The sequence below is a fragment of the Serinus canaria genome, chromosome 2, assembly GCF_022539315.1.
Source record: "Serinus canaria isolate serCan28SL12 chromosome 2, serCan2020, whole genome shotgun sequence".
Classification (NCBI taxonomy): Eukaryota; Metazoa; Chordata; class Aves; order Passeriformes; family Fringillidae; genus Serinus; species Serinus canaria.
In genome coordinates, this window is record NC_066315.1 from 843,382 (window position 1) to 858,009 (window position 14,628).

Here is a 14,628-nt window from a genome sequence, read left to right on the forward strand (position 1 = left end):
AGCAAATCCATCCTGTTCCCTGAACTCACACATTATTTTTACACTATTTTTAGGGGGTTGTTTAGATCTCTTCTGTTCCAGGCACAGCTGATCTGTTACACTCAGGGTTTGCTCCATCTGCTCTTCTCCAGCTCAGAATCTCTGTGTACCTACTCAGTGAGTAACCTGTTTGCTGGGGTAAATAAAACCCATCTCTCCTCAGCTAAGCTGAACAACTCAGCAGGGTTATTTTAACCCCTTACCCTCCATCCTGATGCCTTGTTCCAAAGAGTTCCAACTCTTCACTGGATTTTAGTCCCAGCTGTCCCATCCCTGGAAGTGTCCCAGACTGGTTTGGGTTGGAAGGACCTCAAACCCCACCCAGTGCCCCCCCTGCCATGGGCAGGGACACCTCCCACTGTCCCAGGCTGCTGCCAGCCCTGTCCAGCCTGGCCTTGGGCACTGCTGGAGCATCAAAAACTTCTCAGGGTGTCGAGAACTTCTCTTCAGCAGCTTCCTCACCCAGCTTTACTTCAAGTGCCCCCCTGGAACCCCTTCCCAGAGCCACCACCCCACTCACCACCCTCTGGGAAAGGAGGCAAACCAAAGCCTGCATGAGCCACAGCCTCCAGCTTCCCACCCAGGGAAGAGCAGAATTTCTTTCCTCAACTTTGTGCTTCCATTTTGCAGCTTCCCTGCCTGCTCTGTTGTGTTCCTGCCTCCAGGCACGCACAGGCTTGGAATTTCAAGTTATGATCAGTCTGACCCAGATTCTGTGTTCTTGTCAGAAGACAGAGAAAGAGGAGAGCTGGCACAGGGATGCTGCCCCAAAACCCAAACCTGCAAGCCTGTCAAGTGTCCCAACACAAGGACACTCAGTGTGGGACACTGCCTGGCATGCCTGGCACACCTGGCACAGGGAATGCTGGGTCTGGTTCTCCCACAGGAGCTTACCCAGGGACCTGGTGATGCCTTGTGCAGGCTGGCCTAGAGCAGAGGCTGGGCAGAGCTAAGGAATAGAGCAGGGATTGATTCCAAGGATCTCCTCCATGGATGCACCTTGGGCAGCAGCAGAGCCCAGCCAGGGCTGCACCCAAGATGACCCAAAATGGCCCCAAAATGCACCAGCGCTCCCGGGGTCTCTCCCTGGGATCAGCTCTGCTCCATTCCCACCTTGCAGTTCATTGTCCCAGCCCAGCTTTAGCCCAGGCACTCCCACCCTGCTTGTTTTTCTCTCTCCAGCCCACGGGGTTTGTGCTCCTGGCCTGAGATTTGGCTCATTTGTCCTTGGTGCCCAGCTGGAGCAGGAATTGTTTTGTCTCCCTGCTCTCACCATGCCCTGATGTGAAGCCCAGACCCACACACTGAAGCAGCACAGAATCTGAAAATATAAAAGCAAAAACCTGAGGCCTCAGTGACAGCCCTGCAGTGACAGTGACACAGCACTCCAGCCCCAGAGCCCTGCCAGGCCCCTCCATGGCTCCATCCTGCTCCCAACAGGCTGCACCCAGCCCCTGGCCCAGCTCCTTCCTGCCAGGGAGGGAACAGAAACCTGCTCCCATCCAGCAGGAGCAGGGAAGGAACGGTTTAAAGCAGACCCTGATGTCCACACATCCATTATTCCATCAGATCCACTTGCTCCTTTAAAATTAGCTCCTAACTCCATCCCAAATTAAATGCCTGGCTGGGAGGAACAGGGACAGCTTGGTCATAATTCCCATTTCTCCTGGGTAAGTCAGGTTGCTTTTCTTAGCTGGGAGTGTTGGGAGCACTCAGCCGTGGCTGCTGAGGAAACAGGAGAGCAGAGATCTGCAGAGTCATCCTCCTTGCAGAGCCCTGGAATCCATGGAAGGATTTCTGCATCCATCCTCCCAGGGGAGGGGACACAGCGACCGCCTGGGCTGCTGACATTCCTCACATTCCCTGGCTGGGCACAAAATTCTGTGACCCAATCTGTGCATTTCTCATCTTCTGGCACAGCCTAAACCAATGGGATTCACTTATTTACTGGTTTAAAGTGAAACCCAGCAAGAGCTCTGCTTTGTGGCTGTTTCTGGAGTCACAGGAAATCCCACAGATCACCAGAAGCTTCTTAGGGGCAGAGATGGAGGCTGAGAGATCTTTGATAAAATCCTCCCAACACTTGAAATCACACTCTGCTCAAGTGCTGGAAAAACCAGCCTCAGAAAGGGTGACCTGGATTCCAGAATCCATTCAGGCATCAGCTCCTCAAGGAGGACGTGCAGGTACCACCCATGGCAGAGGGAAGGTCTCCAGTTTTTGGGATCTCCAGACCTGCTGGACCAGCCCAAGCAGCCAATGGCATCATCAAACCAGTATTACTTAGGAGATTCCAGCTATTTCCACAGCAAAATCAAACCAAACTTCAGCTGGGAGGAGTTGCTGAGACCAGAGTGAGCTGGCAGCTTCCTCAGAGCTCCAGGGAGGGCAGACAGGGAGGCAGCACATCAAATATTGCACGTTTGGACTGCCAGCAAATGAGGATTTCAGGGAGAGTCACAGAGCCACCTTCTCCTTCAGACCATCCAGAAATACTGCAAGGGATTTTCCAGCTATTATTTACAGGCTAAAAGGACTGCTGCCCTCCTGTGTGAGAGACAAGAGACAGGGCAGGACCAGAGGAGGCAGGTTTGGGGACAAAGAGAGCAGGTTTGGGGACAAAGAGAGCAGGTTTGGGGCATTTGATGATTTTTAGCTTGGACTCCTAAAACAAACAAAGCCTTGTAGAGTTGTTCCCCTTCTCAGCACAAACTCCCTGAGCCTCCTGGCTCACTTTAATTTCTCAGAATAAATTCAGTCAGCCCCAGAGCCTCCAGGCTGCTACAGAAAAGCCAGAAATGCACAAGGAAAGGGAGAACAGTTCCTGCTATTGCCTCCACAAGGGAACACAAGGACAACACAGCTATTTCCAATCAGGAAACCCAGATATTCCCTTCCAGGACCTGAAGGGGCTCCAGGAGAGCTGGAGAGGGACTGGGGACAAGGATGGAGGGACAGGACCCAGGGAATGGCTCCCACTGCCAGAGGGCAAGGATGGATGGGAGATTGGGAATTGGGAATTCCTGGCTGGGAGGGTGGGGAGGGGCTGGGATGGAATTCCCAGAGCAGCTGGGGCTGCCCCTGGATCCCTGGCAGTGCCCAGGTCCAGGCTGGACAGGGCTTGGAGCACCCTGGGACAGTGGGAGGTGTCCCTGCCATGGCAGGGGTGGCACTGGATGATCCTTGAGGTCCTTTCCAACCCAAAGCAGTCTGGGATTCCAGGATGTAACCATGAAACAGCTCTGAAGGCTTCACACAGATCTCAGGCTCTTCCACAATCCCTTTATGGCCACACAGCAGACAATAAACAGGAAGTTTTAAAGTTCTCACTTCAGATGGGTTTAATGAAGTCTCAGCATGATCCCAAAGCTGAGGCAGAACTCCAGCCCTGAGTGCTTCCCCCTCTCACTGTCTGCTCCAGCCACTTCCTCCTCCACGCCTGGCATCTCCCTCCTTCCACCTCTCAGGTCAGGAACACCCTCTCCCACCTGGGTCTTCCACCACAGGGAAATCTGAGGCTCCTCAAGGCTGTCCATCAACTGTAGGGTTTCATTCCTAAGGGATCTGGAGCCATTTCTCTGTTTCAAGCATTGGTTTTGCTGTTATTGGTACTTCAAATAAACCCAATTTGCTGCATCCCAGTCCTTAATGATGATTTCTGCTCCATGATCAGAAACACTCTCATCAGCTCCATCTCCCTGAGGAAAGCACTGCTAAAGCCATGGAGCTGTGCCTCCCCACCATCAATTATTCAGAAGGCTCATGAATGAGCAGAGCCTGGCAGCAGACAGCTCCAGCATCCCTGCCTCGCTGGGAATGTTCAAAAGATTCTCTCCATTTCTGGAGATTTGAGGAAACTTTCTATTTTCTGCCTGCCTCGCAGCCACTCGTGGCTTGGAGAGCTTCAATTTCATGGAATGATGAAGTCTCCAAGGATAACCAGGCAGAAATCCCACTCCAGCCAAGGGCAGGTTGTAAAACAAGCTCCTCTCTCTGGATGTGGAGCTCCTACTCACTGTCAGCTCCAAAGCCATTGCTGAAGGCTGCCAGAGCAGCACTTCCCAGCTTTGCTCAAGCAGTTCCCACCTGCTCTTTTGAAATGTGGATATTCATTCATCCTGAAATTATCTGCATCTGATTCAACTAAAAAAAAAGGGAACATTTTTTTCTTTAAAGTACAGGGACCTTAGGGAAAGTGCAGGACCAGAAGGGCACCCAGGGGAGGCCACAGCCAGCAGGGTGGCTCAAGGCCACTTGAGTTCAGCTGTGCTTTGGCTGATCTGGGGGTGTCAGTCAAAGGTTGGAGTGTGTGACTCTGGGAAAGATTCTGTGCAACTGCAGAGTGCATCCCAGCAATGTCACACAGTCCAGGCACTGCAGGAGGAACAGCTCCCAGCACCCTAAGAACTGCACTGGGGCTGCAGGAGTGCTGTAGGAGCTATGGCAACCCCAAACCCCACAGGACAATGCACACTTAGAGCTGGAACAAGCCCAGGGTGACAGGGCTGCTCCAGGAGGGTGCTTCCAGGGCATCCAGCCTTATCCATGGATCACTGGATGCTCCAGGAGCCTCTCAGCTCTGCAGGGAGCTCTTCCAGGGGAGCTCCAGGCTCTGCACTGCTCAAACACAGCCTGTGCCCCCCCAGAACACATTTCACAGTGTGTGCTCCTTCAGGCACCTGGGGCACTCCAGCCCTGACCTTGGCTGTGACTGCACACAGCAATGGATCTCACCCCACACCTCACTGGTGATCCTGGCACGGGCCAAAACCTGACAGCAGCCACAGCCTCTGCCCCTTCCATCCTGGTGCCAGTGCATCCCACAGAGCACTCCCTCCAAAGAGCTGCAGCACAGCCCCACAGAGCCAGGATTCCAGAGAGGAACCCCTGCACACTGCACTGAACATTCCTGTGGAAGGGGTTTTACACTGACTGCTGTGGGCCAGAGAGGATCCAAACATGGATCCTCTCTTATTTACCCCAGACAGGATCCATGTTTACCCCAGAAAGGATCCATGTTTACCCCAGAGAGGATCCTTGTTTACCCCAGACAGGATCCTTGTTTACCCCAGAGAGGATCCATGATTACCCCAGAGAGGATCCACGTTTACCCCAGACAGGATCCACGTTTACCCCAGACAGGATCCATGTTTACCCCAGACAGGATCCACGTTTGCCCCAGACAGGATCCATGTTTACCCCAGACAGGATCCATGTTTACCCCAGACAGGATCCACGTTTGCCCCAGACAGGATCCACGTTTGCCCCAGACAGGATCCATGTTTACCCCTGAAAGAATTTCCTCCCAAGGTCGTTGACATAAAAAGCAAGAAAGAAAAGCATAAATAAGAGAAACCTGCAACTGCCTGTCCCAATGAGCACTTTGTTTGTCTCTCCTGACCAATGAGTGAAGTGAAATCTCACTTTTGGAAGTTTTGTAAGAATGTATAAAAAGCATGCATGCTGTAATAAAAAGGCTTTGAAGCCTTCTGGAAATGGAGTGTGCTGCTTTGTACTGTCTCCCTTTCACCTACACCAGTTTCCTCTCTCCCAGCACAGCTGCCTGGAGAGGACTGCTGCCATCATTGCCAGGTGCGATGGAAGGTTCCAGGTCTCCACACAAAGGGATCACTGTGGCCAGGGCTGCTGTCAGCAGAGGAAAGGGAACAGAGAAATAAACACCAGGACTTCGAGGAATTCCAGGGGTGGGCAGCATGAATATTACATGTCCTGATTAACATTATTTTCAACTCAGTAAAAGCAGTTCAGAAATGAAGTTTACATTCTGCACTTATGCAAAATAAAAGTAATTAGCTGGAGCCAGATCTCTGTCAAAGATCAAGGCAGAAGGAATATCCAAGAGCCAGGGAGAATTCCTATTTGAGCATGGCTGAACACACACACACACACACACCTGGGTGCAGGCACCTGGATGCTGTCAGAGGATGGTTTGGCTTGGAGGGATCTTAAGAGATCCTCCAGTGCCACCCCTGCTGCCATGGCAGGGACACCCTCCCCTGTGCCAGGCTGCTCTGGGCAGCTGTGCCAGGGCCAGCAGCTCCCAGGCAGGCCTCTGGAGCTCAGCATTTCCATGGCTCAGATGCCCTGTGAGATCTCAGTTCAGCTGCACTGGGAGCTCTGCAAAGTCCCCTCCCAGACTCTCAGCTGCAGGGTTTCCATCAGTTCCCTCCTGGCTGTTTCAGCCTCCCCTCTGCCCAGGGGGAGGAGATTGCAGAGCCAGCCTGGGTTATCAGGGCACTCCACAGCAACTCCTGCTGCTCTCAGGCTTTGGGGAGCCACACTCTGCCCAAGAACTCAGACAGAAAACTCCAGACACCCAGGAGAGCAGCCCTGCCACATTCCTGGGAATGCCACTGCAATAGCTCTGCACTTGTCCCAAAGCCTGAGGGGCTTTTGCAACTTCCCTGGGGAAGGCAGCACCAGAGAGGCAGCTGAGCCCCAGCCAGGGCCCTGAGGCACCTCCCAAACCCTCCAGTGACACCACAGTGACCATGAGGGCTGCCCAAAGCCACCACAGTGACAGCAGCAAGGCAGAACTGCTCCAGCTGCCCCCCTGTCCGAGCCCCTGGAAGCAGAACCTGAAGGAGCCCCCCTGGAGCACCCAGAGCATTCCTGGAGCCAGAGCAGCCTTGGGGAAGGAGGGATGGTGGCAGAGGAGAGGGCTGGAGGCCAGCACAGCCACAACTGGATGAAAACCAGAGCTGGGAGGCTCTAGGAATGTCAGGCTGAGCAGAGAAGAGTGATACAACTGCAGAGAATCTCCCCAGCAGGCACCTGGAGCCCTGAGTCCCCTTCAGCTGCAGCCATCCCCACAGATCTGTGCCAAGAGCCCTTTGCTATGGGTAGTCATGGCTGAGATGAGAGCACAGTGCAGATTCCCTCCCTCTGGGCCATCTCAGAGCCATGCAGCCCTCAGCAGGATGGGGCAGGACTGGCCAAGCTGGATTGCTCCATCCTGAGCTGTACCCTTTCCAAGCTGATAAAAAGTCACATTAATAAACTTGCCTTGAGTTACAGAGAGAGGTGCTGTGCCAGAGCAGCTTCACTGGGAGGACAAGAATAACTTTCCTCTGAGCCCCAGCAGGGATTAGGGACTCTGGAAGGTGGGGATTAATGCTCTTGGCTGGCCTTCAGAACAGCCACATGGAAGATGAGTTCATAGATAATAACTGAGAGGGACTTTCAGGAGCCCAGCTCTGCACAGACCAACCAGCACTGAAGCAAGAGCCCTAAAAAGGACTCCAAAAGTCAAATATTTATCTAAGGAAAAAGGAGAGTCTGCCCACCTTGTGCCCAGACCTGGAGGCTTTAGGTCCCAAGTGAGCAGCTGTAAGAAGGCAGCCCCAGAGCCCTGCAGCAGAGGGGATTTCGTGTGCTGCTCCCCCAGAGAGGCAGCACCAAAAAAGGAGAGTTTCATCAATCATGGGGGAAGAGGCTGCTGCCTCCTCCTGGCACAGGGAAGGAGCAGTGGGGGCAGGGGAGGGAAGGGCTGTTTGCAAAGCCCTTTCTCTGCAGGATGCTGGGCTGAGCCCCAGCCCCAGCAGCTGCTCTGTCAGCTGCTTTCCTTTAATAGCACTGGCCAGGGAGGAGCTGGATCCCACCTCCCCCCCAGGGCAGACCCTCGGCACAGGGGCAGCCTGGCTGTGCCCACAGAGATCCTGCCCCTGGCACAGAGGCAAGGGTGGCACATCCCTGGCACAGGGCATCACCCAAGGGTTCTCATCTTCACCTCCTCCTGCAGCACACCTCACTGCCACAGCCTGGGCACCACAGCTGGGAACACAAAAAGGAGAAATTCCACCAAAGTTCACCTCAGCCCCTCTGAATTCATCCAATTCCACCTCTGCCTTACACACATTTCTCCCAGGAAAATGGAGTTTTCTCAGGTGAGAATTTGGGTGTTCATTTCTGTACAGCACCAACACTGGAAGGACAAACCCAGAGATGAGAATGAGTTCAAGTCATGCTGTGAGAAAAAAATTCAGAGGTTTAGACTGACCTAATTACAGTTTGAGTACCACAGTGCAGGCCCTCAGTGCCTTCATCAACTCCCAGTTTGGCCTTCTGTATATATGTTAATATATAAATAGGTGTATTCACATATCTGAGTGTAGGAGGGAAAGCAAGGGCAGAGAGGATGAATTCTCAATTAATTCTGGGGATCAGGCACAGGCTGGACCCCATCTCTGCTTCCAGCCACTCCACACAGGCTCCACTCCTTTCCCTGCACAGAACAATTCTGGTTGTGTCAGTGACTGTACCAGAGCAGCTGCTTCACTTTTAATTAAAATAAGCCCTTCTCCTGACAGCTTAATTACAGAGCACCAGAACCTGCCCATCAGGACACAGGACTGGAAGCTTCCACATGAGAAAGTTGAGTGCAGAATTATTTTCATTCATGGCAACTCAGCACCAGCTTGGTGTTCCAGAGGAGTGGAACAGCAAACCTGGCAATGCTCTTTCAAGGGGATTTGTCAGGAGAAAACAATATTTTAAAGCTTTAAACACTACTGGAAGGTAAAAAAAGCTTTGGAAAAATGAACCAAAGCATTTCTATACCAAGAAATGAGTTTTAGCTATTTGCAAATTCTGCAAGACCTTGGCTACAGCAAGTGAGGGACTGCAGGGGCTCAGCAGCACCTCTGTGGAGAGTGGCTTTGCAAACCCCCAGAAAAGCCCCAGAGAACCTGGGAATGGAGCAGACACACTGGGAATGGAGCAGAGGGCAAGGGCTGCCCTTTGGAAACCATGGAAAGCTGTGGGGAGGCTCTGACAGGGCAGAGCAAATGCTCTGCTAGTGCCTGGCTCTGTGACCACACTGGGGACCTGCTCCTGCTCCCTGGGGACATGCCCAGGGACCTGCTCCTGCCCCATGGGACATGCCCAGGGACCTGCTCCTGCTCCATGGGGACATGCCCAGGGACCACACACAAGGACCTCCCCACTCCATCCAGGGGGATTTCCAGGCCAGGAACCAAATTCCCTCCTTTTCTGTGGAGAACACTCAGGTGGCTCAGAAGTTAATGGAGAATTAAAATCCCTAAGCATATTTAGGGTGGGAGCAGAATGCACCTGGAAGGCTCCAAGCTGTGGAGCCTGTCCCTGACTCTGCTAAGCCCAGCTCTGGGATATCCCTGTTCCTGACTCTGTTCAGCCCAGCTCTGGGATATCCCTGTCCCTGACTCTGCTCAGTCCAGCTCTGGGATATCCCTGTCCCTGACTCTGCTCAGTCCAGCTCTGGGATATCCCTGTTCCTGACTCTGTTCAGCCCAGCTCTGGGATATCCCTGTTCTTACCCTGCTGAGGACAGGGTATCCTGTTTGGGATATCCCACCCACTGGTGTGCCACTAGAACATGTTCAAAAAAGGCCTTTTTGCACCATCTCTGGCAGTTCCATGCATGGATTGTGTTCATCTTGGGGCAGCTCCACAACTGATGTAATGGACATTAAGCACATTCCACAGTAATAGGAATTACTTCTAAGCAGGGATATTTGTGCCTACACACAAGTGAGAAAGGCAAAACTCTGAAATCCTTTTAAACCAAGGTAGGAGCCTTTGGCTTTAAAAGCCCTGATCACACCTGGGCCCCTCTGCAAGCAGAGCTGAACCTTTGGCTACAAGAGCTCAGGAAGGATTTGTTGGAAGGCTGGGAGGCAAAACCTGTGATGGAGGGAGAGGGGCACTCCTGGTGGTGGTGGTGCAGCCCCAAGGACAGGCAGAAGGGTAAGTGAGGCAGGGAAGGTGCAGTGAGTCACCCCAAACCTCCCAGGGGAGAACTCAGGCTGCTCTGAAGGACAGTTCACAGCTCCAGCACTGGTGCAGAGAGAGGAACCTCCTCCCCCAGCCAGGGAACTCCTGGGAATGGGAGTTAGCTCAGCCCCAGAGCAGGAGCCAGAGGCAGCAGCAGCACCCTCCTCCAGCAGCCCTGCAGCTCCTCCTGTGCTGCCCAGGGCAGGACAAAGCTCAGCTCCAGGGAAGTGCCTGAGAACGTGCTCAGGGGCACATCCAGCAGCATCTCAGCCAGGGGAGCTCACACAGCTCAGCAGGGGCATCCCCACCTCCTTCCAAAGGGACCCCGAGGCTGCTGATGGGTGAACCCAGCAGGCTCTGTCCTGCTCACAGCCAGGAGAGCTGCAGGTGCAGGCCAGCCCCTCCTGGGGCCCTGCAGCTCCTCCCTGCAGCCAGGGGGGCAGGGAGACAGAATATAAGAAAATAAAGATAGTGTAGAAAGTAATCTCAGCCCTGAGGAGCTGCAGCCAGGCCAATGATCAAAGGTTAGGAGCAGGCCTGACTTGACCAGGCTCAGCTGTACCCAACAAGCAGAAGAGTGCTATGGAAGAGTGGGGTGGTGTTGGGAAGGGAGCTGGAGCCAGGTGGCTGCTTTGTGAAGAGGAAAGAGTCAGTGCTCTGAGGAGCTGCCCACCAGAAACACCAAGCAGGTGTGGAAGCTCTGTGATAAGGAGACAGCAGCATGGACCCCCTGCAATGAGATGGCAACAAGGGGGATGGCAGCCCAGCCCCTAGGCTGCTGCTGTTACTGCCTCCCAGCAGGACACTTGATTCTCCCAGGCAGGGGGACACTCCTGCTCTCATGTGATGTTTATTCTTAGAGAGGATCCCGGGGATTTTTCTTGAGCTGCTTCAGCCCCACAGCTGGCCCAGGGCCAGAGCAGCAGCACTGAGCTCTGGGCAGGGAGCAGGGACAGCCCCAGGTGCTACAGACACATCCCACACTGGCTGAGGCACCTTAGGCCAGAAAGGACTGGTGACTGAGGAGAAATAAGTGCCCAGGAAGTTGTTCCTGCCAGAGTCAGTAAAAAAAGCAGATGCCAGGCACAGAGTGAGGCCAAGTGCCTGCTCACATCCAACAGCTGAGCCCAACTCCTCCTGGCTGAGGCAAAGAACAAATTCTACACTGGAGCCTTTCTGCTGTCCTGACCTGGTTCTAATGACAAATTCCTGCTGACTGAGAGATCAACCAACATTAGCTCCCAGTGACCAAGCACACCCAGCACAACCTCACTTGGGCAAAGCTCTCAGAAGCAGCTCCAGACTTAAGGCTCTGAGACTCAGGTTGGTGAAGGCTCCAGGTTTTGTAGTTTTTCTTCTAGGAAATGAGCTCAGATGTTGCAAGGAGAAGAATGCAGTCTCAGTTCAAGCAGAACAGTGTCTGTGTGGCTTATCTAGTTAAAAATGGGATGTGCTGGTAGGCAGGAGCTTGGGGAAATGCCAAGAGGAGCCACAGCACGAGGCCCTGTGTGAGCTCTCAGTCTCAAGGAGAGAATTGTCTGCCTCTGAAATGTGATGAGGTGGCAGCAGGGGCAAGAACAGTCCTTTCTGAATGAATTCATGCAGAAGAACAGCTCCCCCCTTCCCAAGTGCATGCAGGAAGGCAGGGGGAGGAAGGGAGGAGCTGCTGCAGCCCAAGCACCATTGTATTTACATTTCCGTGCTCCTGATAACAAACACATTCAAGGGTGCCTGGAAAACAAGGCTCTGCTTAGAAAACAAAAGCTGAGATTTCATGAAAGAAAGAGCAATAAAGACATTCCAGGTGTCCCTGCAGCGTTATCAGGCATGGTGTGGTGGTTTCCTTACAGAATTATTCATTTTCTTATCCCAGGTGTGGCTGCAGTGTCAAGGGCCACACTGAGGTGCCCCTGGACACAGCACTCCCTTCCAAAAGGGGAAAAGAGGGGAATAAATAAATAACTATGCAGTGTGGAACTGTAAAAAACCCCATCCTTTTGATTTTAGTGCAGGGTGTTTCCCACATCACTTTAGGAAAGTAAAACCTTGAGTGGTAAAGTGACTCAGAATCCTCAAATCCCTGAATGGTTTGGGTTGGGAGGGACCTTAAAGTCCACCCAGTGCCACCTCTGCCACGGCAGGGACACCTCCCACTGCCCCAGGCTGCTCCCAGCCCTGCCCAGCCTGGCCTTGGGCACTGCCAGGGATCCAGGGGCAGCCCCAGCTGCTCTGGGCACCCTGTGCCAGGGCCTGCCACCCCATAAAACTGACCCTAAAGATGTGGGTTTGGGGGGGCTTCTCCCCAGTTAGAGCCATTACACAACACAAGTTTATCCAGCAGGTAACGTTTGCACAAGTGTCTCCTCCCCACGGGTACAGGTGGAACCAGCACAAGAACCAAGAGAAGATCCAGGTGCCACCACCATGACCAAACACTGCCCTGGGCTTGGCTGGAAGAGCTCCCAGTGGAGTGAGCAGGAGGAACTGGGGGACTCCTGAGGGACTGTCTGAGATCAGAGGTTTGAAAAGAACCCAAGGTATCCTCAGGCAGGCCCATGCAGCAGGAGCAGCCCAGCTCCTCCCTCGGGCCTGCTCTCCCCAGGATGTGGGGGAGGAAGCTGCTGCTCCTCATCCTCACACTCCGTGAGCCTGGCTTGAACATTCCCAGATAAATCACTGCAGGAGGCACTTGAGCTGCTCAGGGCAGCCTGGAGCCCTGGACAGGGCAGTGGAGCCATGGGTGCCTGGGGCTGCTCCAGGCAATCCTGCCACAACTCCCCTCTGCACAATGGAGAAATGCAGGGAGAGGATCCTGATGGCAAAGTCTCCTCCTGGACAGGCTGGGAGGCACAGCACGAGCTGCCAGAGCTCCAGGGCTGCCTGCAGAGCACTCTCACTGTCCCAGGAGCTCCTGTGAGCAGCAGGACACTGGACTCCATCATCCCGAAGGGTCTCTTCCAACTGCAGGTATTCCATGAAGTCCAAACCCAGTGCAGACATCCCAGGAGCCTGGCAAAGCTTCACAGCACACTGGGCCAAGCCAAGAGAGGCAGAAAAGAGGAAAAATAAAACCCCCTCAAGACTGGCAGGTGCAGGGAGGAGAACACCAAGCTCTGCCATTCCTCTGTCACCTTCCCTGTCCGGCTCCTCCTGAGGAGGTGACACCCTGTGACCCCTGCAGGTCCACTCAGGCCACGGGGACAAGCACGTGGGGACAAGCTCTGGGCATGGCCCCCCCTCCAGCCCACCCAGGGGAGATAAGCCACCTTCCCTGGCTTCTCCTCAAGTGGCTTTGAGACAACAGCTTAAGATGGTTTGGCTGGTGGCCACAGCCCTGGGAGTGACAGCAGGAGTGGCCAGGGAGCCTGGGCACAGCCCCTGCAGCACTGGGAGACCCTCCCAGCCCCCTCAGGAACTGGGACACAGGAGCCTCTTCCAGTCCCACCATGACCAGGAGCATCAGCCCCACTGAAAATGAAGGGCTCTGCACCTCCAGTGTTATCTCTGCATCTGACAGTTAAGGACACTGAAAAAAAAAGGCACCAGAGGAATAATTTTATGCCATAACTGAGTTTTAGGAGACCTGTGAGGCTCCTGTGACCTGCAAGCAGTTCCAGGAGATGACAGTGACAGAGCTGGTGATGGTAAATCAAGGTGTTGAAGCTCTGTCCCTGTGACCCCTCTGCACTCCTGAGAGCCAAGGGGCACTGGGGGGAACCAGCTCAGGAAAAGGCAGAGGGATGGCTCAAACAGGGGAGAAAACAGCAGATATTCCTCTCTGGACTACAAGTTATAACCAGCATTTGAGAACAATCCCAAACTGCTCTGCAGAAAACACCTGGGTCTCTCAGTCCACACAAAAATCAGGAATAAATTGTAATTCCTCCCCCAAAGCACATCAGGTGAGCACCTGCACCTCAGATATTCCCACTGCAGAGCTGAAGGCAGATTCCAGAACTGGAGCTGTGCTGTGCCTCCCCCAAAGGACAGCTAGGATAAAAAACTTGCATGATCTGCTGCTCCCAATTCCCAACACATCAAATCAGACTTGTTTTTCTTAGCCTAGTTTACCCATTTTAATCTTTTGTAGTCCTCTTACTGTGATAAAAAGAAGATTTGGATGACCAAGTTAAACAAGATGTGAGGCCTCTGAAGCAGAAAAGAAAGTGGCCAGAAAGTAAAAGCCTGGAGCTCCACAGCAGCCCTGTTATCCCAAACAGAGCCACAACAATGTCTGAAACTTCAATGAATACCTGAAAGGCTGGAGCCCCTCTGCTCTGGAGCCAGGCTGGGAGAGCTGGGAATGTTTCCCTGGAGAGGAGAAGGCTCCAGGGAGAGCTCAGAGCCCTGCCAGGGCCTGGAGCGGCTCCAGGAGAGCTGGAGAGGGACTGGGGACAAGGGATGGAGGGACAGGACACAGGGAACGGCTCCCACTGCCAGAGGGCAGGGATGGATGTGAGATTGAGAATTGGGAATTCCTGGCTGGGATGGAATTCCCAGAGCAGCTGTGGCTGCCCCTGGATCCCTGGCAGTGCCCAAGGCCAGGCTGGAGCAGCCTGGGACAGTGGAAGTGTCCCTGCCATGGCAGGGTTGCACTGGATGGGCTTTGAGGTCCCTTCCAGCCCAAACCTTTCTGTGACTCTGTCTGGAAGGGTTTGAACTGGCAGATGTAGCAGGAGCAGTCATTAGAAGGTTTACCAGACCAGAATGGGAGTGAGAGCATTCCAGCCATGTCTGCTCCACACCAGCTCCCAGGGGCAGAGCTCCCATCTCACATCTCTGCCTGGGGCTGCAGTTCCCAGCACAGCTGCTCTG

At 53.7% G+C, this 14,628-nt stretch overlaps 1 protein-coding gene across 10 annotated transcripts in view; it reads right to left on the bottom strand.

Moving 5' to 3' along the window:
• MAP4 (microtubule associated protein 4) overlaps positions 1-14,628 on the bottom strand; it is a 147,376-nt gene that overhangs the window by 102,651 nt on the left and 30,097 nt on the right. The gene's annotated exons all lie outside the window — the stretch shown is intronic.